General features: G+C 39.1%; 1 protein-coding gene and 1 pseudogene across 14 annotated transcripts in view; one reads left to right on the top strand and one right to left on the bottom strand.

Moving 5' to 3' along the window:
• PARD3 (par-3 family cell polarity regulator) overlaps positions 1 to 26387 on the bottom strand; it is a 638153-nt gene that overhangs the window by 406056 nt on the left and 205710 nt on the right. The window lies entirely within an intron of this gene.
• LOC309819196 (deoxyuridine 5'-triphosphate nucleotidohydrolase, mitochondrial-like) lies at positions 14112 to 14601 on the top strand (annotated as a pseudogene). Its single transcript has one exon. The product of its transcript is annotated as a deoxyuridine 5'-triphosphate nucleotidohydrolase, mitochondrial-like (transcript).

Below are 26387 nucleotides of genomic sequence, written 5' to 3'. Positions count from 1 at the left end.
TGTTTTTCTTATTACTTTTTATTTTTTAATTTTTAATATTTTTTTCATTTTTTATTTTAATAACTTTTTCTTTCTTTCTTTCTTTTATTCTCCCTTTTCTTCTGAGCCATGTGGCTGACAGGGTCTTGGCACTCCAGCCTGGTGTCAGGCCTGAACCTCTGAGGTGGGAGAGCCGAGTTGGGGACATTGGTCCACCAGAGACCTCCCAGCCCCAAATAATATCAATTGGTGAGAGCTCTCCCAGAGGTCTCCGTCTCAACACTAAGACCCAGCTCCACCCAAAGACCAGCAAGCTCCAGTGCTGGACACCCCATGACAAACAACAAACAAGACAGGAACACAACCCCACCCATTAGCAGAGAGGCTGCCTAAAATCATACTAACTTCACAGACACCCCAAAACACACCACCGGACGTGGTCCTGCCCACCAGAAAGACAAGATCCAGCATCACCCACCAGAACACAGGCACCAGTCCACTCCACCAGGAAGCCTACACAACCCACTGAACCAACCTTACCCACTGGGGACAGACACCAAAAACAACAGGAACTACAAAACTGCAGCCTGCTAAAAGGAGACCCCAAACACAGTAAGTTAAGCAAAATGAGAAGAGAGAAATACACTGCAGATGAAGGATCAAGGTAAAAACCCACCAGACCTAACAAATGAAGAGGAAATAGGCAGTCTACCTGAAAAAGAATTCAGAGTAATGATAGTAAAGATGATCCAAAATCTTAGAATGGAGAAAATACAAGAAACGTTTAACAAGGACCTAGAAGAATTAAAGAGCAAACAAACAATGATGAACAACACAATAAATGAAATTAAAAATTCTCTAGAAGAAATCAATAGCAGAATAACTGAGGGAGAAGAACAGATAAGTGACCTGGAAGATAAAACAGTGGAAATAACTACTGTAGAGCAGAATAAAGAAAAAAGAATGAAAAGAATTGAGGACAGTCTCAGAGACCTCTGGGGCAACATTAAACACACCAACATTCAAATTATAGGGGTCCCAGAAAAAGAAGAGAAAAAGAAAGGGACTGAGAAAATATTTGAAGAGATTATAGTTGAAAACTTCCCTAATATGGGAAAGGAAAGAGTCAATCAAGTCCAGGAAGCACAGAGAGTCCCATACTGGATAAATCCAAGGAGAAACACGCCAGGATACACATTAATCAAACTATCAAAAATTAAATACAAATACAAAATATTAAAAGCAGCAAGGGAAAAATAACAAATATGAATCCCCATAAGGTTAACAGCTGACCTTTCAGCAGAAACTCTGCAAGCCAGAAAGGAGTGGCAAGACATATTTAAAGTGATGAAAGGGAAAAACCTACCACCATGATTACTCGACCCAGCAAGGATCTCATTCAGATGCGACAGAGAAATTAAAACTTTTACAGACAAGCAAAAGCTAAGAGAATTCAGCTCCACCAAACCAGCTTTAGGCAGGAAACACAAGAGAAGGAAAACACCTACAATAACAAACCCAAAACAGTTAAGAAAATGGTAAAAGGAACATACATATCGATAACTACCTTAAATTTAAATGGATTAAATGCTCCAACCAAAAGACATAGACTGGCTGAATGCATACAAAAACAAGACCCATATATATGCTGTCTACAAGAGACCCACTTCAGACCTAGGGACACATACAGACTGAAAGTTAGGGGATGGAAAAAGATATTCCATACAAATGGAAATCAAAAGAAAGCTGGAGAAGCAATTCTCATCTCAGACAAAATAGACTTTAAAACAAAGACTGTTACAAGAGACAAAGAAGGATACTACATAATGATCAAGAAATCAGGGTTTCCCTCGTGGCGCAGTGGTTGAGAGTCCACCTGCCGATGCGGGGGACACAGGTTCGTGCCCCGGTCCAGGAAGATCCCACATGCCGTGGAGCGGCTGAGCCCGTGAGCCATGGCCACTAAGCCTGCACGTCCGGAGCCTGTGCTCCGCAACAGGAGACGCCACAACAGTGAGAGGCCCACATACTACAAAAAAAAAAAAAAAAAAAAGAGAAAAAAGAAATCAACCCAAGAAGAAGAAGATATAACAATTGTAAATATTTATGCACCCAACATAGGAGCACCTCAATACATAAGGCAAATGCTAACAGCTATAAAAGGGGAAATTGACAGTAACACAATCATAATAGGGGATTTTAGCACCCCACTTTCACAAATGGACAGATCAACCAAAACGAAAATAAATAAGGAAACACAAGCTTTACATGATACATTAAATAAGATGTACTTAATTGATATTTATAGGACATTCCATCCAAAAACAACAGAATACACTTTCTTCTCAAGTGCTCATGGAACATTCTCCAGGATACATCATACCTTGGGTGACAAATCAAGCCCTGGTAAATTTAAGAAAATTGAAATCATATCAAGTATCTTTTCCGACCACAATGCTATGAGACTAGATATCAATTACAGGAAAAAATCTGTAAAAAACACAAACAGGGCTTCTCTGGTGGTGCAGTGGTTGAGAGTCCACCTGCCGATGCAGGGGACGCGGGTTCATGCCCCAGTCTGGGAAGATCCCACATGCCGCGGAGCGGCTGGGCCCGTGAGCCATGGCCTCTGGGCGCGCATCCGGAGCCTGTGCTCTGCAACGGGAGAGGCCAGAACAGTGAGAGGCCCGTGTACCGGAAAAGAAAAACACAAACAAATGGAGACTAAACAACACACTACTAAATAACCAAGAGATCACTGAAGAAATCAAAGAGGAAATCAAAAAATACCTAGAAACAAATGACAATGAAAACACAACAACCCAAAACCTATGGGATGCAGCAAAAGCAGTTCTAAGATGGAAGTTTATGGCAATACAATCCTACCTCAAGAAACAAGACACAACTCAAACAACCTAACCTTATACCTAAAACAATTAGAGAAAGAAGAACAAAAAAACCCCAAATTTAGCAGAAGGAAAGAAATCATAAAGATTAGATCAGAAATAAATGAAAAAGAAATGAAGGAAACGATAGCAAAGCTCAATAAAAGTAAAAGCTGGGGGGCTTCCCTGGTGGCGCAGTGGTTGAGAGTCCGCCTGCTGATGCAGGGGACACGGGTTTGTGCCCCAGTCCAGGAGGATCCCACGTGCCGCAGAGCGGCTGGCCCGTGAGCCATGGCCGCTGAGCCTGCGCGTCCAGAGCCTTTGCTCCGCAATGGGAGAGGCCACAGCAGTGACAGGACCGCATACCACAAAAAACAAAAACAAACAAAAAAACAAAAAAAGTAAAAGCTGGTTCTTTGAGAAGATTAACAAAATTGATAAACCATTAGCCAGACTCATCAAGAAAAAAAGGGAGAAGACTCAAATCAATAGAATTAGAAAAGAAAAAAAAGTAACAATGACACTGCAGAAATACAAAGGATCATGAGAGATTACTACAAGCAACTCTATGCCAATAAAATGGACAACCTGGAAGAAATGGACAAATTCTTAGAAAAGCACAACCTTCCAAGACTGAACCAGGAAGAAATAGAATATATAAACAGACCAATCACAAGCACTGAAATTGAAACTGTGATTAAAAATCTTCCAACAAACAAAAGCCCAGGACCAGATGGCTTCACAGGCGACTTCTATCAAACATTTAGAGAAGAGCTATCACCTATTCTTCTCAAACTCTTCCAAAATACAGCAGAGGGAGGAACACTCCCAAACTCATTCTACGAGGCCACCATCACCCTGATACCAAAACCAGACAACGATGTCACAAAGGAAGAAAACTACAGGCCAATATCACTGATGAACATAGATGCAAAAATCCTCAACAGAATACTAGCAAACAGAATCCAACAGCACATTAAAAGGATCATACACCATGATCAAGTGGGGTTTATCCCAGGAGTGCAAGGATTCTTCAGTATACACAAATCAATCAATGTAAACCATATTCACAAACTGAAGAAGAAAAACCATATGATCATCTCAATAGATGCAGAAAAAGTTTCTGACAAAATTCAACACCCATTTATGATAAAAACCCTCCATAAAGTAGGCACAGAGGGAACTTACCTCAACATAATAAAGACCTTATATGACAAACCCACAGCCAACATCATTCTCAGTGGTGAAAATCTGAAAGCATTTCCTCTAAGATCAGAAACAAGACAAGGTTTTCCACTCTCACCAATATTATTCAACATAGTTTTGGAAGTTTTAGCCACAGTAATCAAAGAAGAAAAACGAGTAAAAGGAACCCAAATGGGCAAAGAAGAAGTAAAGCTGTCACTGTTTGCAGATGACATGACACTATACATAGAGAATCCAAAAGACGCTACCAGAAAACTACTAGATCTATTCAATGAATTTGGTAAAGTAGCAGGATACAAAATTAATGCACAGAAATCTCTTGCATTCCTATACACTAATGATGAAAAATCTGAAAGAGAAATTAAGGAAACACTCCCATTTACCACTGCAACAAAAAGAATAAAATACCTAGGAATAAACCTACTGAAGGAGACAAAAGACCTGTATGCAGAAAATTATAAGACACTGATGAAAGAAATTAAAGATGATACAAACAGATGGAGAGATATACCATGTTCTTGGATTGGAAGAATCAACATTGTGAAAATGACTATACTACCCAAAGCAATCTACAGATTCAGTGCAATTCCTATCAAATGACCAATGGCATTTTCACAGAACTAGAACAAAAAATTTCACAATTTGTGTGGAAACACAAAACACCCCGAAGAGCCAAAGCAATCTTGAGAAAGAAAAATGGAGCTGGAGGAATAAGGCTCCCGGACTTCAGACTATACTACAAAGCTACATTAATCAAGACAGGATGGTACTGGCACAAAAACAGAAATACAGATCAATGGAACAGGACAGAAAGCTCAGAGATAAACCCACACACATATGGTCAACTAATCTATGACAAAGGAGGCAAGGATATACAATGAAGAAAAGAGAGCCTCTTCAATAAGTGGTGCTGGGAAAATTGGAGAGGTACATGTAAAAGAATGAAATTAGAACACTCCCTAACACCATACACAAAAATAAACTCAAAATGAATTAAAGACCTAAACATAAGGCCAGATACTCTAAAACTCTTAGAGGAAATCATAGGCAGAATACTCTATGACATAAATCACAGCAAGATCCTTTTTGACCCACCTCCTGGAGAAATGGAAATAAAAACAAAAATAAACAAATGGGACCTAATGAAACTTAAAAGCTTTTGCACAGCAAAGGAAGCCATAAACGAGATGAAAAGACAACCCTCAGAATGGGAGAAAATATTTGCAAATGAAGCAACAAAGGATTAATCTCCAAATATGCAAGCAGCTCATGCAGCTCAATATCAAAAAAACAAACAACGCAATCCAAAAACGGGCAGAAGACCTAAATAGACATTTCTCCAAGGAAGATATACAGATTGCCAACAAACACATGAAAGGATGCTCAGCATCACTAATCATTAGAGAAATGCAAATCAAAACTACAATGAGGGATCACCTCACACTGGTTAGAATGGCCATGATGAAAAAACCTACAGACAATAAATGCTGGAGAGGGTGTGGAGAAAAGGGAACACTCCTGCACTGTTGGTGGGAATGTAAATTGATACAGCCACTGTGGAGAACAGTATGGAGGTTCCTTAAAAAATTAAAAATAGAACTACCATACGACCCAGCAATCCCACTATTGGGCATATATCCTGAGAAAACCATAATTCAAAAAGAGACATGTACCACAATGTTCATTGCAGCACTGTTTACATTTACCAGGACGTGGAAGCAACCTAAGTGTCCATCGACAGATGAATGGATAAAGAAGATGTGGCACATATATACAATGGAATATTACTCAGCCATAAAAAGAAACGAAATTGAATTATTTGTAGTGAGGTTGATGGTCCTAGAGTCTTTCATATAGAGTGAAGTAAGTCAGAAAGAGAAAAACAAATACCGAATGCTAACACATTTATATGGAATCTAAAAAAAAAAGGTTTGAACAGCCTAGGGGCAGGCTAGGAATAAAGACATAGAGAATGGACTTGAGAACATGGGGAGGGGGAAGGGTAAGCTGGGACAAAGTGAGAGAGTGGCATGGACATATATACACTACCAAATGAAAAACAGATAGCTAGTGGGAAGCAGCCGCATAGCACAAGGAGATCAGCTTGGTGTTCTGTGACTACCTGGAGGGGTGGGATAGGGAGGGTGGGAGGGAGACACAAGAGGAAGGAGATATGGGGTTATATGTTTATGTATAGCTGATTCACTTCATTATACAGCAGAAACTGACACAGCAATGTAAAGCAATTATACTCTAATAAAGATGTTAGGAAAAAAAAACCCCAAAAAATGAAAAGTCCCTCACGCCTCACAGCCAAATAATAATAATAATAATAAATTTAAATAAAGTGGTATGAAATGAATGAAATGGAACAGAAAAGAATAGAAAATATCAATGTATATTTTAAGTAGGAAGGCTGTTTACAGATTTACATATTTGTTCACTGGGCCACCAAGTCAAATGCACCTCCTCCTCTAGAGTGTTTGTCCCAGGGACATTGGCTGGTGTGGAGACACTTCTGGTTGTCACAACTGGGGGAGGGTGGTATTGACACTAGCTGGTACAGGTCAGGGAAATCCGCTAAACCTCCTACAACGCTCAGGACAGTCCCACACAACCAAGAACAAACAATCCAGCCCCAAATGTCTCCAGTGCCAACACTGGAGACAGCCACAAGTTTCAAGACCATTAACTGACCTTGTAGTTCACGCCATCTGACGGTCACTCCTACAGGGCCCACGTATGCATTGCTGTAAGCGGAATCTGCTAATACTTAAGAAGTAAATGTAGGGCTTCCCTGGTGGCACAGTGATTAAGAATCCGTCTGCCAATGTAGGGGACACGGGTTCGAGCCCTGGTCTGGGAAGATTCCACATGCCACGGAGCAACTAAACCCATGTGCCACAACTACTGAGCCTGTGCTCTAGAGCCTGCGAGCCACAACTACTGAGCCCACCAGCCACAATTACTGAAGCCTGCGTGCCTAGAGCCCATGCTCCGCAACGAGAGAAGCCACCGCAATGAGAAGCCTACGTACCACAAGGAACAGTAGCCCCCGCTCACCACAACTAGAGAAAGCCCGTGCACGGCAACAAAGACCCAACGCAGCCAAAAATAAATAAATAAATTTATTAAAAAAAAAAAAAAGAAGTAAATGTAACCGTAGCCTCTCAATGGACACAGTTAAAACTTGGTTCCAATTTTTTTTCCTACAATAAAAATGACGGGGCTTCCCTGGTGGTGCAGTGGTTGAGAATCTGCCTGCCAATGCAGGGGACACGGGTTCGAGCCCTAGTCTGGGAAGGTCCCACATGACGCGGAGCAACTAGGCCCGTGAGCCACAACTACTGAGCCTGAGCGTCTGGAGCTTGTGCTCCGCAACAAGAGAGGTCGCGACAGTGAGAGGCCCGTGCACTACGATGAAGGGTGGCCCCCACTCGCCACAACTAGAGAAGGCCCTCACACAGAAACAGACCCAACACAGCCAAAAGTAAATAAATAAATAGATAAATTTTTTTTAAAAATGACGGATGCTCACTGCAGAGAGTTGTGAAACTGAAAGAGAATAAAGGATTTTGTGACAAATGAATAAAAAGATAGAGCAAGGCAGGACAGTCTCATAATTTGTAAATCCTTTACCAGAAAGTAATAAATTCCTATGCTCTACACGTTGTGAAGAAGCCACTGGTTTCAGGTTTTGCTTTTTTTTGGTTTAAACTTCACAACTTTTCACACAAGAACTTTAACAATAAGACAGCTCTCATATCATCAGAAACAACCAGAGTAAGTTACTAGAGTTGACTAAAAAATCCTAAAACAGAAGATGGTGAGAAAGGGAGAACGAGAAAGAGAAAAATAAAGGAGAGACAAGACCAAGCCAGGAAAACACAAGCAGAAACCTACTTCCTATTCACCGCTTGTGCTTTTCAAACCACAATGCAAGTTGGAGTGTTTTTGGTTTGAAACTGCTAAGTTTCGCGCCTGCTGACAGAGGCACTGCCATGGAAAAGCACAGCCTGATGAAGGATTGAACGCAGACAAGCTCCTCTTTGCTTTTCAAACTGCTAAGAAAGAGACGAAGCAACAGAACTACAACAAACTGTAAAGTTCTAAGTCAAGGATTTTGCTTAAAAGATTTTTTTATCACAGTCTAATATATTTTCATCATTATATTTAAAAGAAATCTAATTACGTTCAAAAGAAAAGTGGATGTGCTTGCTGTCACTAATGAGATCTCAGGGCATGAGAATTATTTCAGAAGCAGCAGCTAGTAACCAAGGGTGCATTTTTTTTCATCATTTGCATTAAGCAGAAATTTTATCAGAAGACCAATTAATAGTCAATGTAATAGCTTTGCAGAAGGAGTACTAAATTAAGTGTGTCAACACTGTACACTCAGTGCCTGCCCCTGTCTTGCACTCATCAAGAAAATTACATGAGTGAAGCTTCATTCTCACAGATGATGGCCAATCAATGGCAACTCATGACAATACTCAAGACGATTCCAGTTGTTTTAAACATCTGGTAGAAATAATGCCGTGAAAAGGAGCCTAGTCCCTGCAGATTTTTCACAAGTAAAAAAAAAAAGAAAAATAATTTAAGCTCACAGTCTAATATTGTTTTAAATTCTGCATCTATTTTTATATTCTGAAAAAAAATCCCATGTTTTAATGAACCAGATCCATCAGAAACATATACAGAGTCTGTATCAAAGAAAATGACTTTTCTTAAACCACTTTCATTAAAATTAAGCCAATATTATATACTCATATAAGATTACATACTCATATATTATGTATAAACTTAAAGGCTATCAAAATCCTCAAAATTCTACATCATTCTAGCTCTAAAATAACTATGTAATTCTAGCTTTAAATTTCTACAATAATCCAAAACAATTCAGATTTGACCACTTACCAAAAAATGAGACTAGATGATAAGTTTGAAGTGATTTAAATGTTATCCATGCAGGTGGCCAAAAAGAAAAAGTTATATCATTTATTGGCTCAAAATAATACCTGCCCTTATAATGCCCTAACCCAGAGGTACCCCTGGCCAGGAGCATCATCACCACGTGGGAACTCAGTAGAAATGCAAATACTCAGGCCCCACCCAGACTTACTGGGGGCTAGAAATCTATTTTCCCAAACCCTCCAGGCAAGTCTAATCCAAAGTCAAGTTGGCAAAGCACTGCCCTAATCTGCAGGTGACAAGAACAAAGACCAGCTAGAGTGTTAAGACGTCCTGTGCTGAGCGACAGCGACTTAGCTCATTTAACCCTTATGATGATTTCATGATGTAGCAACTGGTATTCTCATTACACTGGAGCAGCTCTGACTCAGTCATATTAAGCACTAAACCGAGACTCTACAAAGCCGTGTGAAGCCAAAGTTTACTGTTAACCACTATTACCCACAGCATGCAAGGAGTGTGTCCCTCCCTTTCTGCTCCCATAGTACAAGTTCATCCACTCAGTAACTCACATAAGCTTTGTGGAAATGGACAGCTTCCCTCAGGATGTAATTTCAGTCTTCTATCACACGTAGAAAGCCCCGTATGCGTTGACGCTACCCTCCTCAAAAAATAGGCAGGGTGTGAATTTCAGACAACCACTGGAGTCCTCTTTCATCAGTTCAAATTTTTATTAATTGCTTGACTAAAGAATAACTTAGGGACTTCCATGGTGGTCCAGTGCGTAAGACTCGAGCTCCCAATGCAGGGGGCCTGGGTTCAATCCCTGGTCGGGGAACTATTTCCCGCATGCGTGCCGCAACTAAGAGTTCCCACGCCACAACTAATAAGTCTACATGCCACAACTAAAGATCCCGCATGTGGCAGCTAAGACCCGGCACAGCCGGAATACATAAATAATTTTTTTTTTGAAGAGTAACTTATGTGTAGCCCATCTCGCAATGTGATCTTTACAATGTGATCTCCTGTTACTGAATCAAGGCCACGTTTCCACAACTGGCTCATCTCTGACCAAAATCCCAACTGCCCCAACCTAAAGGGATGAGGTGAGAGACAGAAGGTAACAGGCACTCCAGGAGTAGAGCTTTCAAAGTGGCCTGAGGCCCCTTAAACTCATGGGATGGGCCAAACACCACCATTGCTGGAAAGCACTTGTCAACAGAGAGAAACATGTGGACAAGATCTCAGTGAGAATCTAAGAACATGGACGTTGAGAGGGAAATCACTGATAACAGTTCTATCAAAAATTCATAACAACACCCTTAACTATACACAAGAGATGCATTAAATAAATCACTGTACATCCAAGGTATTTTAAACCAATATAGCTATTAAAAAATATAATCACAGGCATGGAAAGAACAAATGACACACCCCAAAATATTAACATATTGTAGTAAACATCTGATATTGTAGAATTACAGGAGATATATTTTCTACTTTGTACTCCTTTGTTTTTCAATGCCTTACACTATAAGCACGTTTTAATGTAAAATATATATTTATGATAAAATGAAATTAGAAAAAAATACCATAAATAAATTACTTGTTCTATACCTCTAGAACCTACTGAATTTTCAACATATATTGATAGTAAAGTAATTATGAAAAATTGTTTTAAATTTTGAAGTTAACACTTTATATTACTCACTAAAACGCTGAGTATACCAGATGAATACATTTTTGTACAAAGAAGAAAAATAAATACTTTGCAGATCAGAGCAATTACCAATACTCATTTTATCAATAAGTCTCAGGATTCCACTGGGAATAAATACATAGCTTTAATTTTCACTGTATTAACTGAGTGGTTTTCTTCTTCTTTCATATTGTTTTAGACATTTAATGTATTCTTTTGGTTCAACACAATGAATGAGCACATTAGAATTTAAGACCATCATGGAGAAGGACCCCTGACAGATAAACACTTAGTACTGCCAGAACACAGATGAAATTATCTAAAAAGGCAAGAAATTACTAGCCTGCAGTCTAGTTTTCAAACACACAAAAGGAAGAAATGTTTTTAAATTTTTTAACTTATTCCATAAGTTATTTTTCTGAAATTTAGTTATTCAATATTTGATAATAAGAACACAAATTTTCCCAGTCTCCAACGGCGAATGAAACTTTCAAATCTTCGCACAAATTTATAGAACAGGTAACATTACTGAACTGCTCATCAAACAGTTAGGGGGACACCCTCACCATCAGCCAGTTCCCATCCGCAGATCAATTCAATGAACATTAGGAATTCACAGTAATTTATAAGAGGAAACATGCAGAAACAAGATTACTTACTCTGCTTTGTTTCTTTATTTTCATACAGCCATTTAAAAATAGAACAGAAGGGGTTTCAAAGACAGATACACAGCATTTTTTACCAAACATTATAAGCAGAAACAACATAAATAATCTGCTAGAATTATGCCACATCATTTTTCCCTTGGGAAGATAAATGTTACACATACCGTGTGTATTAAATAATTATGACTGGAGATAATCACGGCACACATGAAACGTATGCATCACCGCCAAGAATTCACCTAGAGATTTATTATACTGAGACACATAGCTTTTAAGCTCTGTAAGGAACTCACATGTTTAGCTCTTAATATTACCTAGAAATGCTCATCAAGATTAGGGAGGGGACGCGAAGCACTCGGGTGAGTTTGCAATCGGATGGATTACTACAGAGAGCTGTCTTATTCTCACTGCATAACCTGACACCTATTGCTGAAGTGGCAACTCAAATTAGAATATTGTTTAATGGTGAGAGAAAAAATACACTGTGTGGAAAGGAAAAACATATTTCAGGCAATGACTATGCTTAAAATGGCTAATTAACCAGCAAACTTTGATCATCATTTCTATTTACTGAAAAGTTAGCCTACATTAAACAAAAACTTTCCCAAGACTCGATAAATGTGGTTGTGCTTCTGTGGGCTCTAAAAGCTAATGAGATGGTGACAAGAGTTACACAACAGGGTCGGCATCCTGGGACAGCTCAGTCTCTAGTGATCAAGCACAAAGTCTCCCCATTTGATGTTTTAGGTTCTACCAGTTAGCCAGCCTGTTCTTTAAAAACCTATTTAAAAGCAGTAACATCGATTAACCCTGAAAACAGTTTTCTGTAAGTCAAAACAATCTCTTCCTCTCTTCCTTTCATTTTTAAATCTCATTTCCTACAGAAGTTTCTCCAATGTTTAAAACAGCATGAAATTCACTACCCAAATAGCATTAAAATTTAACCTTAAACATAGTGGTTTATGAAAACTCCTCCTCAACACTCCAGCCTTCCAAACAGGAAGTGTCATTCTTCTCTTTGGTTCGAAGACCAAGAACTAAAAGAGTCATAGAAGAGGCACCTTTGATTGGCTTTATTTTTGTAAATACTTTGAACAGGATTGCCTCCTAAGTTTTTCTTTGGTCTCTATCACATCCCAAGTCCTATATCCAGTTCATCACTCTCAGAAGTTAGGTCATCTGAAATAGTCAGGTCTCAATTATTGGGAACAGAATGATCCAGGAATATCCATTATTGGACCTTCCATCCGCTGAGTCCAACCAACCAAACTACCCAAGCATCGATAAAGAGGATGGGCAGGAGCTGGAAAACTGAACTGCAACCATCAGATGGCTCTCATCTCAAAAGTTCCACTTTTTAATGTTTTAGCCGGTATCTTCCAACAATAGAAACTTCAAGCCAATATGTTTTTTCCACACGTTAATTGTGACATCTTTTAAAATCCAGTATCTTGGAAACTGCTGGCAATAGTCCTAATTCCCACATAAGAAACTCTGAACTAGAAGCCCTGTTGGGATACGCTATGGATTTGTCTCAACAGAACTCTGATGGTTCCCTCTGACCTGGAACATTTGACCACAAAGCCTTATTTAAATAAGACAACAGAGGTAACTTTCAATAATTTTCTCTTCTGAAGGTCTTAAGATTTTATGATGCACCTCATAAAGTCGAAAAGAAATAAAACATAGCCCCCTGCCTTCACTTTGTAGAGGTAGAATCTCTTCTGTTTTGAATCCACAATATAAAGTAAGACCAGTACGTGTAAGTTTTGTTGCTGTTGTCCAAGTTGGTTCTCGGAATTGTGTCGGAATCCAGCCCATCCCTGCTTCCCATTGATGCAGCTCTGCTTTTTCATTACATTGGCCGCCATTTTAGCAACAGAACATTTATAGTATCTCCTAAAATGCACTGAATTTACACACTGGCTAGAGTTGGACTTAGAAGGGTTTTGTTATTTTAAAAGATATCCCACGATCCTCAAACAGGAATAGATTTCATTGAAACACTAGAGTTACAAATTTTATCTCAAAAAGTGAACTTCATTGTGTATCTATCTTTGGATGGGTCATGCTTTTCCAGTCATCTCCTCCATGTGGGAAGCTGCTGTGGTTCTCTGACCTCCCTGTGAGAAGGTCCTAGCATCAGAGACTGGACAGCGCAGACATCTGAGCCAGCACACACTTCTGCTTCTTCTGGATGACCATGTCCAGACAGCTCGAGGAGGGGTACCATCCGCCAGACAGAGGTCCACTCCCGTCAGTAAGAGTCACCCCGTTTTCAATCAGCATTGCCAATGACCTAATAATAAGGCGAGAACTTTGCTGGACTTTCTCACGTCTAAGCCAACTTAGTTAAAAGGAAATCCCACAAGTTGTGTGAAATGAGTCATGATTCATTTGTTGATTCCTTAAGAAAAAGCTGGAGCACCTGTAAGTGCTATGGCTGGATGCATAGATGCACATCCAGGAAGATGTGGTCCCTTCACGCCACCACGCGACATGAACATCATGGCTGAATGCCCTCCATCTTTACGTATTGAACCAGAGAGAAACTGAATCTTTCCCTTTATATATATATATATATATATATATATAAAACTTAAGAAAAACAAGTGTCCCAACTTGGGGCTTACATATTTTACAATCATTCCATATTTAGAGATAATTAGGATTTTCTTCCAAAAAAACAAGTTTAGTGTGCTGGTCTCACCCTGCTCTCTCTCTCTTGTCCCCCCGCTCCCTCTTGGGCTCACGTTCTGCCCTGCCATGCCCTTCTCTCAAGAGGCACAAGTCATCTCCCCCAGCAAGTGGGCCCGGCCTGCGGGGGAGGGCAGCATGCAGCTCCACCTTGTCCGGCTCTCAGAGCACCCCACCACCTGGACCAAGGGGTATGCACGTGCCGTGGGCTATGACCTGTACAGCACCTATGATTCCATACTACCACCTATGGAGAAAGCCTTTGTGAAAACCGACATTCAGATAGCTCTTCCTTCTGGGTGCTATGGGAGACTAGCTCCACATTCTGGTTTGGCTGCAAAATACTTCATAGATGTAGGGGCTGGTGTCATAGCTGAAGATTACAGAGGAAGTGTTGGTGTTCTACTGTTTAATTTTGGCAAAGTCCAAAGTCAAAAAGGGTGATGGAATTGCACAGCTCATTTGTGAATGGATTTTTTACCCAGAAATAGAAGAAGTTCAAGTTTTAGATGATGCTGAAAGGGGTTCAGGAGGTTTTGGTTCCACTGAAAATAATTAAAACTTTATGCCAAGAAAAGACATTTTAACTCTTGCATACGACTGACGTAAAGCTTTAAGGGAACTTCAGTAAATGGACTGAGAAAGCCTTTAAGGTGTCAAAATAACCATTATTAGAATATAACGGGAAAACCTACTGCAATGTTACGTCAGTGCTGACTGAAATGACCACACCCTTACATAAAGCAGCGCTTCACACACTTGACGCTCCATAAACGATGCGACATAATCCAACAAGACAGTGACACTTGGGAGGTACTGTCATCAGACTTCACCACGTGCTAGCGAAGACTTCGGAGAATGGCAGCAAATAACCACTCAACAACCCTCCTGTCCTTCTCAGCAGCCAGGTTCAGAGCTGCGAGGTAACTCACCACAAGCCACAGTGGTCGCCAGACAGGGTTCCTGGGTCAGAATCCGCACAGATGCGGTTGACAAGGGAACCCCAGGCCTCCTCTCCGGTCCCCTGAACCCGAGTCCCCAGAGCGGATCCCCAGGGGCCACACAGGAAAACGGTGTGGGGACTGGAGTTCCTGGCCAGGTTCTGCATTCAGAGGAGAAAAGGCCTTTGTCTAAATGTCTCTGAACGATAGAATAATTGCAAAAATGGTGTACTGGATAAGTAGCAAATTCTCAGGGAAACTACAGAGAGGTAAGGGAAGATGAGCAGATGAAGGGGCAGGATGCCTGGCTCAGCGGAACACATTCGATCTGCCGGGACGCGTGTTTTTATGGAACACGCTAATGACAATGGGAGAAAATTTGGGAAGAAATACAAGCATGAAACAAAAAGCAAGAGTGAGACGTGAAAGATTACGTTAATCACGTATTTGGGTTTTAGAAGGAAGGTGATTTTTTTTTTAAACCCCCCACTGAACCAAATGAGTTGTAACACGTAAACAGGCACTGTTCTGTTCAAAAAAATAAGACCCTCACTGGAACATTTACAATTCTACAAAAGACTCCATCAAATTCTGCCGAAGCATACCCAGTGGCTGGCATCTGAGGCTCTGGAAAGATAAAATCTGAAACTGCCGTTTTATGTATTTTACTGCTAGGCTAGGATGCATTTAATGCACAAATGCCAGCAGGCCAGGATACAAAAATTTACTATGATGTGCTTTAAGTTAATGTTGATTCCAACAGTTTACCATCCATCAGCTATTCTAGTGCCAATTAGCACTTTAAAAACCATGCGTAAATATTTGAAAAACATGTTAGCAATTAAAGGGAGGAAATATTCCACATTAAAATCAGGAAGAGACTTTAGGTTACAACTTGACGTGAAACATCAAGTTTCACAGCATAACACAAAATGCTATACGCACTCTAAACCAAACATACAACACGTAGATCCTACCTAAAATTCAGTAAATGCCAATTATTATCTACTGCTTTCAAAACTAATAGGTCTTCTAACTGAATATGAGGTTTTAAACTTCGTGCGTCATTAACTTACACTCCATGTTAGTGATGAGGTGTTGACAAATGCTTTCAGTGAACTAAGAATGTGAAAAATTCTGAAGAGAGGTAGCTTAGGTTCTTTCTTTGTACTAACTTTTTAATGCTGGCCTTTTTTAAACAATAGGAAAAGTCAGAATGTCTGGCACATGACTTAAAGTCAAGCTTTCTTCTTAAGTCATCTAAAAAGAAGAACATAAATGCTTCATCGTTTAAAGACTACTTTCTAAGCAGAGTAATCCCCATAGTTAAAAAAAGAATTTTAATATAAACTGAAAGAAACTTAATATGCCAAGTTAATCAATGACAACTCAACAGCCTTTCATAAGGAATCAGAATCCCACAGAACTGGGGCCATTTTTTAAGTATTGAGCTTTAAGACTGGGACAAAAAACTTTTAACAGTAGGAACTGATATATTTTTATCAAGACTACACCGACTCTTTCACCTTTCACAATGAGAAAAACAGCCAAAATCATTAACTCATGGGGAACAATCTAGAAAACTAATAGTAAGATATTTCGAAGGCATTGAGTAAAATATTTGAGGACCTATTAACTGGTTGAAAATGGATAAATAGATGCAGTCTTTTAAGAAGAGTAATTCAAATGTTAGCTTTCAAGACATGGACTGTGGTCCCAATCCATTCAAATAGAATGATGCTGCCACTATTCTACTTGAAGAAAATGTTGGGAAGTTTTACTTATATTTTTAAAATTCAATTAGAAGACAAAATCTTGTATATTGCGTGTATGGGAAAAGGATCTCCTAGGAAAAAACTAAGTCAAAATATAACTGAGGAACAAAACAAAGTTATAGGATCAAAGAATAATGAATACTTCAAGTTTTGCTTTAACTATTAGAAAGCCTTGTACCATATACATGCCTGAACGCTTATCTTGCATTATTATTCTACTATCCTTATTTTTTTCTAATATCCTCAAGATGTTTTAGCTTTTTTGTAATCATATGTATCGTATAAGGCCACTATGCCCAAATTCAGTGCCATCCCCCATTTTCTGAGAAACACCTCCACTCACCCGCACACCTACCTTCCTACCACCCATCCAAAGGGGTGGGCGCCTGGTAAACACAGGTGTTCTGAGTGGTTCTACGTCAACCCCACGGCCACTGCCACCATCACTGCACCTGCGCCCTCCCCTTCCAGCCACACTGATGAGATCAGAGTTGGACTTTTGATCCAAACTGGACCAACTGCACTATCTCCCCAAGGAACTTGCAAGTGGGACTGAAAGACTGAAAGAGGCTGGGACTATCGTAAGGCACATTTAGGGATGTGAGACAGACAAATTATAACATGGAAACAGAGGGGCAAAGAAAGCTGCTGTAGGGGAGGAAGAATAAAGTAGAATTCCAGAAGCAAGCAAGAATTCACGTCTTGAGAAGCGGGACTTTTGGTGTTCCTAATGCCGTTTTCGACCCTGTTCCTGTTCTTGTGCTGGTTGAGGTTATGAAGAACCCCTCTGGTACCATCCCAACTACATTCTTCTTACACTAACTTCACTTGGTTATTGTTATGTGGAACATCAAGAAACTCAACTGAATACAGCCTCACGTCCTATGTGCAATGAAGGTTTAACATATGTAACTGTGCTACCACTCTTCAATCCCTTGGCTTAAGACCATTTAGATGAACAAAGTTAAAATGTTTGGGCTTTTTCTGTCCATACCTGTTCCAATCATGGACTTCAAGGGCGATAACTAAGCCTCCCCAACACACTCTTTCCCTTCTACTAACCCACAGCCCTTCACTTTTCTATGTCCCACCCGAAAATATCTAGACAAGGATATTTCTGGTTCATAGATTGTATTTTATACAAAAACTTTCTGAACATATACATGTACCTGACCCCATCCCACCAGCAGGCACGGGTGATAAAGGAAGGTATAATAGTGGGTTTAACCTTCTCAGCCAGTAGCACAGCAATGCTCAATGGACCCATTGGCTCACCCGGGACAGAGGAATATTAATCATCAAACAGTAGGTCACTGTTATCACTAGAATGTGATTTTTATCTCTGAGTAGTTTGGGGAAGAAAATAGATGAGAATTACTCAGCTACTTGAAAAGTAGGAATTGTGCTTTATTCAATTTTATATCCTTGGCACCCAACACATCATGTAGAATATAGTACATGCATAGAAAATAATTACCAACCAGAATACCTAGAAAATACAAAAGGCATGATATAATTATTATTATCATCATCATTATTATTTTGCCAAGACTATTTCTCAATCAAAGAAAGATGCAGACAACTGTGGTATTACTGACCGTATATAATAGATTTGGACAAAGTAAGACCTTCCAAACACACCTCCCTGTAGGGACACATTTCTCAGCTCCTACTTACTTACTGACACATGGGTTGCACATCTCTTTGCTCAAAAGTATGGCTCAAAAGTGAGTCATTATATCCCTCATTGCTACAGCCCAAATGATCTATCACGGCCACATCAGAGGCACATTTATGACTTGCTTATTCCAAAACCAATTTGAGTGCGTGCTGTTCCAAAGTTTTTGGTAGCTATAGTTCTTAACAGAAATTCTGCTTCATTTTATCAGCCATATGGAATTATAGGCAAGAATCACATTGTAAACTATCATCATTGCCTTGATCTTTAGAACAACCGATAAAATATTTATCGTGCCTACGAACTCATTTCCTCAAAGTGTCAGGTTCTAAGTAACTTAGAAATGAGTCCTACCTTCTTTCGGACGGTCCCTTGACTCTATAATATGAAACCTGCAAGCGTGTAAAGCTACCTACTGCAAAGACAGCTTCCCTTCCACGATGTCCGCTCACCCCAAGTATACACACTTAGCTTCTATTCCAGTTACACGGAACCACTGATCAATTAAATGCTGCTTCCAAACCCACACATTTTCTATTCCTTCTCCCTGAGATAAACAACTCGTAAAGGATTAAAAGACTTTTCTTTTTTTTCAAAGTCTTACGTTTCCTGGAGACCCTATGCCAACGCACTCCCTCTTGTCCTTCTTCTGTCCTTGGTCCACATGTCCTCTTAGTACTGGTGCCACACTCTGCCTTTTACTTTTTACTTCAGCTAATTGTGCACCGCTTACCAGAGCTCAATCTGATTGAACTGATCTTATTGACAAAGCAGTATTTTCAAATGATCTAAGATAAAAAGGCTTGTAGGCTAATTGGTACAAACTCGTTCTGATTTTCTATAACCCACGGCTTAGGGGTCTTGCCCTCTTATCTGTAACTGCTAAGTACCCACGCATTTTTAGCCAAGTGTCCTAAACTCTACAGAATTAGCCAGAGATGTTTTTTAAGCCCAATTTTATTTTAAACTGTAAGCGTCTGGAGCTTTCACAACACTTTCTAAAAGAACAGTGAAACACTGAGTTGTAAATTCTACCTGAGTTGCAATAGTTACCAGTCAGAATAGACACATACCAATGAAAGAGAAAACAAGATTGCTACCTTTCTAACATCCCAGCAAGTCAAGATTCCTTAAAGTGAATGCCCACTCCTCAATGTCACAATTTCCCCTGTAAATCATTATTCCACAGCTTAACAAACAGACTTACTCACCAAACAGAAAGACACGCCATAACTGGTGAAAAGGACGACTCCCAGGACAGCCATATAACCTGACCTTACTTACTGGATGAGAACAGAAGGGATTATGACAACAAAAACGCACTCGAGAGGCTTCTACGGCTTGTCAAACTGAGGAAGAACACAATGGGTGTATTTAAGATGATCCTGGGAGCTGAACTGAGATCCTTCATGTTGTATAGAAACAGGCATTTAAAATGAGTCCGTGAAGAGAGTTTTCTTATTTAACAAAGTATCTTTTACAAAGTAAAGGATTTTAAAATTTGAATTAGAAGCTGACATAGGTCATGTGCCTTAATTACGTGCATGATGAAATCTAGTATGTCCTACTGAGTAATTCAAAATAGCGGTAAACGTTTGGCTTCCCAGGCAAAAAGAAATTGCTTAATTTCTAAGACTTAAACATGAGAAACCATAACTAACCATGATTCGTGAAGAAGAATCAGAGTCCAAAACAGAATTTGGGGAGATTTTTTACAAACCTTTAGAAGGCTGACTTTACTATATCCTGAATATTTTTTTCATCTGCTTCTATACTGGGGTATTGGCATATAGCAGTAATATTTCTCAAACCCAGAACAACTGTTGTTCAAATCTAGGCAATGCAGAAAAAGTTAATGATACCACAGATACTTACGAAAAGCAAATACTTTTATATATGTTAATTCTAATTCTAATGCTTAAAGAGTTTAAGGGGTTGTTACATGCATAGGACTTGATAATGAAGAAAGGACACAAGCCTAGTACAATGTCACAGAAAACCAAAAGGATCTACTAAATGGAAATACATTCATTTCTTTGGTTTCCCCCTTCTAATGCATTTTTTAACATTTATCTTTTTAATCCATGAATCAGTGAGGACAATATTTTGCTATTTATGGGTACAAAACAGCCCTGTCCTAGGTATACCAGGGTATACTTAAGTATGTAACATCACAAGATACAGTAAATTTACTTTACTAGACAGTATAGCATAGTAGCATTAACCAGAGATATACCTCAATTAGAAAATGCATTAAAATAACAAAGTCAATGAACATTTGACTGTACAATTTATTCTGTCAAATATAAATGTTTGTCAGTGTATGTGTGTAAATTATACTGTCAGTCTCAACACAGCCAAGTGCTTTTGTAAGCTGCAAAACAATTAATAAGCAACTCTCTAAGGAGTGTACCAAAAATTTTCCAGAACACGCCAGATATCTGGTCAAAGATAAGGGATAAAAAATTTTTTTTGATACATGGCTCTAGTATTAAAAAACAATTCCTATGTTTGAAAGTCAGTGTCAACAGATGCAAGAACTTTATTTTAAAACTTCCAGGGAGACAAAGCCTTTCAAGAATGGGGCCAGAACCCTGCAATCTGGTTTGGGGGTGGGGGAGTGGTTAGGGAACGGCAGAAAGCACGCATGCCCAAATTCTTTCTACTCCTTTTTCTTTTGAGACAATGGTATTAAATTTTAATCACGTTTTCATGAGTTCCAAAGGATAGCAAGGGGAACAAAGTGTCAGCCCTCTTTGGTTGTGTTGAGGCATTTGCAACAAACTCAGCCTTTTCATGCAAAACAACAGAATTTGAGGTCAAATTAGTCTCTATCCTTTCCCTCTGGGCATGTACTCAAGTTAGGACTCTGTCAAACCACTATTTGGGGTAAAGTTTTAAAGGAAAAAAAAAAACAATTCTTGTGGTAAAAATAGGTGGCACTGCTATTCAACATTAAGAGAGCAACAGCTGAGGTTCCGATCCTGAGAAAGGGGCAGGGACCAGGAAATATTCTTGATTACTCCAAATTTCTGATGCAAATTACACTCTGTCTCCAATCTTGGGGGCAGTGAGGTGGGAGGAGGAATGAGAACGAGATATCCCCTTTACCACCACCCCAAACATTTTGTGTTGCAGGCGTTGAATTATTCCAGCCTTAATCTTCATTCACCATGGCAATTACAAAGGTGAAATGACGGGAATCTTATCTTGCTAAAAGTTTACCAACTGCTTTGCATTTTTCCTCTAATTTTGCACCAGTGTCATCAGATTTCTCAGTTTCAATTTCTACTTATCCTTATCCAAAATCATATTCATTAAAACCAGGTACAGGGTGGAGGCCATGCTGAAATGTCATCCTCCCATCAGACAGCCTAGTAATCGGTGAAGCGCACTTAGGACCATTGGTGGAGCTCACTGCATCTCTGCTCCGAGGACAGGCAACCAGGACCACTTGCTTACTCTATAGGTCCATTTCGGTTTTCCATCTTCCAAGTTTCTTATCAGAAATTTTAAGGGAGGATTATCATTTAAGTTTTTTTTTTAAGTCTATCATTTCTATAACTGTTAAAACCATTTTGCGAAACCAAGCAGAACGTAAACAATTTCAACCAAATGAATCACTGTTGAACTTAAACTAATGCATCTTTCTAGTTCCGTGAACACCAGGTAATTCTACTCTATACTAACCATGACACTGCAATCATTCAACCTTCTAGATACAAGCATATTTTGTATCACCATTCTTTTAGTTACCCAGATTATAAACTTAATACTGTAATATGTTAAGGATAGACAACAATGACTCTTTGGGGGTTTTTAACGTCTTGAAAATTAGAGTTTAAAACACGTGCTTTAGAATGAGTTGCTGGAGCCACAGGGCTCAACAGAAGCACTCACATATTACTCTAAGATATTATGAGGCATTTCACAAATTTTACATCCAATTTCTGTTTAATAAAACAGTCAATTCATTAGGAAAAATTGTGCTAATATGAGAATATCGAACACTGTGTCTTATATACGGAATCTGTATATACATAAAAGTCATACCTGTCTCCAAAAATAAGGTAAATCAGCATTACAATAAGGTAAGATTAAGAGCATCATGTAAGATCCTGATGCCCAAAAGGAATAAGAAATTGCATTTTATAATGGAAAGAGCTTAAACTTCAGAGGACCATGTATCTGTCAGCTGATGCTCACCTTGGAGGATCCGTCATCTTGGACTACTGACCTTCTTTATCCATGAAATGATGTTAATAGTTTATAAGGAGAAATTATATATATAACAATTAATTCATCCTCTGGTAGGTAGGCTGCATACACCCAAATGTTAGCCTTTATATTCATACATAAATAAATGTTATTTATCTATTTAAAATATAAAAATAAATGCTACAGGGGCTTCCCTGGTGGCGCAGTGGTTGAGAGTCTGCCTGCCGATGCAGGCGACACGGGTTCGTGCCCCGGTCCGGAAAGATCCCACATGCCGCGGAGCGGCTGGTCCCGTGAGCCGTGGCCGCTGAGCCTGCGCGTCCGGAGCCTGTGCTCCGCAACGGGAGAGGCCACAGCAGTGAGAGGCCCGCGTACCGCAAAAATAATAATAATTAATAAATGCTACAACGTTAGTTACTCAATATCCTTGCCAAACTCCTTCGTCACTAACCGAACCCCGATTTTTTCAGTATCTATTTGTTTCTGATTGGCTATGTGACTTCTTGTCATTTGATTTCATTTTCAGGATTTGCTTAGGGAAGAACAAAGAACTCAATTCTAGCACACAGGTCAGCAGATCAAGTCTTCCTAGGACTTTGGGGATGGATTTTGAACTCACGTTGCTGGAATGTGCGGGATGGAGCCACTACAGTGCTTCTGCGATTCTGGGAAGAACCAGCCTAGACGTTGAGGATGACAGAAAAGAAAGAGCTGGGTCCCTCATAACATTATTGAGTTACGTAATTAACAAAACCTCACACGCTATTTTAGGGTATGTGATTGTGCAAAGTACAGATTCTCCATTGTTTCACTCTCTCGAGTGGCTTTTCTATTACATGCATATAGGTTGAGTAGATATTTGGGATGCTCATGTCCTGTGAGAATGGATAAACACATTTTATTATCTCTGTCTATAATTGCAAGCCATTAACATGATAAGTTTTCATTTATTGGTGGAATAAAAACCACCAACACTTCTCAAATGCTCACTGTAATTCATTCATTTCTTACAACAAGGTTACGAGGTAGGTACATCTCTTATCCCCAATTTAGAGACAGGTCAACTGAGGTCCAGAAAAGCCAAGTAACTTGTCTAAGTGCACAGAACTATTAACTTGATGAGCCAGGATTAAGTTCAGGAAACTGGCTCTCCAGCCCACTCAGTATTGTTAAGCAATACTGTCTGTCAAATGAATAGCATTAAAATAAATTTAGACCATTAGTGATATTAATTGCTGGCCAGAAACCCAAGATAATTTATTGTCCAATTATACCCAATTATGAGAGCTAGTTTAATTACATCAAGACAGTTCTTCATCTGGTCACTATTGAAGACCATATGGCCAGATAGAACACATAACATTGAAAGATTTAATCCCATTTTTCTTAACTCAATAAACAACTTGCTCTTTAACAACTTCTGTGTTGTAATTAGTTTATTCCCGATTCTTAAAATCTGAGTTTTTAGAAAGTGATTTTGATGCCTAGTACACCTGGGAACCTCTGCCTCAGGTAATTATGGATGACCTTCACTTTCAAACACGAAAGGACAATGGTCCCCTTCTTTAAGTGTGTAAGCTCACAACACTAATTAGATCACCAGGTCTGGTGTGGGGAGACAAACTTCGAAAAATGCAGGATTCAAATTATCATGATAATTGGCTTTTCCTAACTTGTCCCATTTTCTAAATGGCAAAAAATAAAATAAAATAAAAAGTCATGATTCAATTATTTTTCCACTTTATCAAAAGGAAAATACCAACCTTGATTTTTCAATGATTAAACAAAGTCCAATGAAACGACCGTTGACAATCCAACATCCATCCTGGGGTCACCCCAAGGATAAAGCAAGGAGGGAGCTCTTCTTACTATGGGGGTGGGGGTGTGGATTTCAAGGCTCAGTCAACAACCCCCTGCCGTGTGGGTAGGGAACAATGCCCAGCCCTGTCAATGCCATAGCGCAGAATGAAATTTTCTACTTTGCAGAAAGTTTTGAACTATTTTTTTTCAGAGATTGACAGATAGAGCTGTGCATTCTTGAAAATGATGTGAACGTAACATGAAGCACCCCTGAGGGACATTTCTATACAGGTCGTTATAAGCATCTACAAAGAGGCTTAATCTTATAACAAAACACAGATTGCGACTAATTCCACAGATTAAAATCCTTAAAAACCAGGTCAGGGTCACTAGTTGGCCCTTCTGACAGGCAAGTGCAAAGATATCCTGGGGGAGACAAGGTGTAAACTCAGGGGGGTAATGAGTAAAATGTATGGTAAATACGTTATTCAGGAAATGCAGTGAGAACATCTGACCCAAAATGGTAGAGAAAGTGGTGCAGAATGGATCATAAGGCAAAATTTACTCGTGTAATATTAAAACAAAGAAAAAAACAGGCTTTAAACATGAGTTGTGTGTTTTCTTTTTCCTACATGCGTTTTTGCTTTTGCAATGGAAAGTATCACATAGAAGTCCCACAGTAGTTCATTTATAGTGTTCTATCTAGATATTAATTAACCAAATTAATCCAAGAGTTTTTGCAATTGGTACGTCCGTCATGCATCCGGCCAAACAACACACAAGATGCTGATCTGATGGCTGTAAAGCCAATATTGCTTTAAGACAAGAACATGTCTTTAAATGTTATTATTAAAACTTTTTTTGTACTATTTTAAGGGGTAAACTTTTTTTAAAAAATTCTAGAACTGTTCAGATACTTTCCGGATGCTTTTTTAAAATGTATTTTAGGATAAAATTTAACTTCTCTATTTATAGTCACTTCCTCCATAAAGACTTGGAAATAAAGAGCACTATAGACTAGTTAAGAAAGATTGCTACACAGGAAACTATCAGGAAATGCAATTTATAGCTGTTAGTACAGTGCCCCACGCAAAGAAAACAAGAATCTTGCCAATCCAACCTTCCTTGAACACAGGGTTGCTAGTTAATGTGAAAACAGGGTTGCTAGTTAATGTGCAACAGAGAAAAAAGATATTCAACAGAGTGTGAATATCAGGGTCTGTAAGGTACTCCTGTTACACCATGAACTGATTTAGTATGTGTTATGAAAACGAAGTACTAATCTACTAAAAAAAATTCAAAACACAATGTCAATACAGACAAGCACTCCCTTTAAAAATAGTGGTAAAGAATTGAGACCATTTTAAATTAAAATAGTAACTAAATATGGGTGTGTACATATGTAGGAATGTTTGCTTGGGTGTAACGAGTATTATGAAAATTTAAATCACCAAATCATTTCTGAAACAGTTTTAAACCTTAAGAAGACTGTGTCCTTTGACATTTTCTTTTTACACTGATCTGACTTAACATTAAACAACTGGTCTGGTCAGAATTTCAAACATTCAGAGGCTAAATTCATCCATGGAGTACGAATCGTTCATTAACACAAATACACAGAGATGCAAACATCAGTTATGTACTTTGACAATTTAATCTAATTTTAACATTTCCAGTGGCTTTTAAAGTAGTAAGAGCATTATTCGTTTAAACAATAAGATAAACACAGGAAGAGCAGAAACCAGCAGTTACAGCTGGACACTACGCTATCAATATTTTACCAAGAAGCCTTGCACAATAGACTTGACATTTCCAGATTTACGCTCCAGCCATCTGTCCTCAGATGGTGTGATATGTGTCACTGTTGAGGGGCTAGCTAGCAAGCATGATTAGTTTACTACAAAGTATAATCGAGTTCTGCCTGTCTCAGAAG

This window comes from Grampus griseus, assembly GCF_964374135.1.
Source record: "Grampus griseus genome assembly, chromosome: 2".
NCBI lineage: Eukaryota > Metazoa > Chordata > Mammalia > Artiodactyla > Delphinidae > Grampus > Grampus griseus.
Note: the sequence above shows the minus strand (reverse complement) of the source record. Positions and strands in the feature narration are given on the sequence as shown.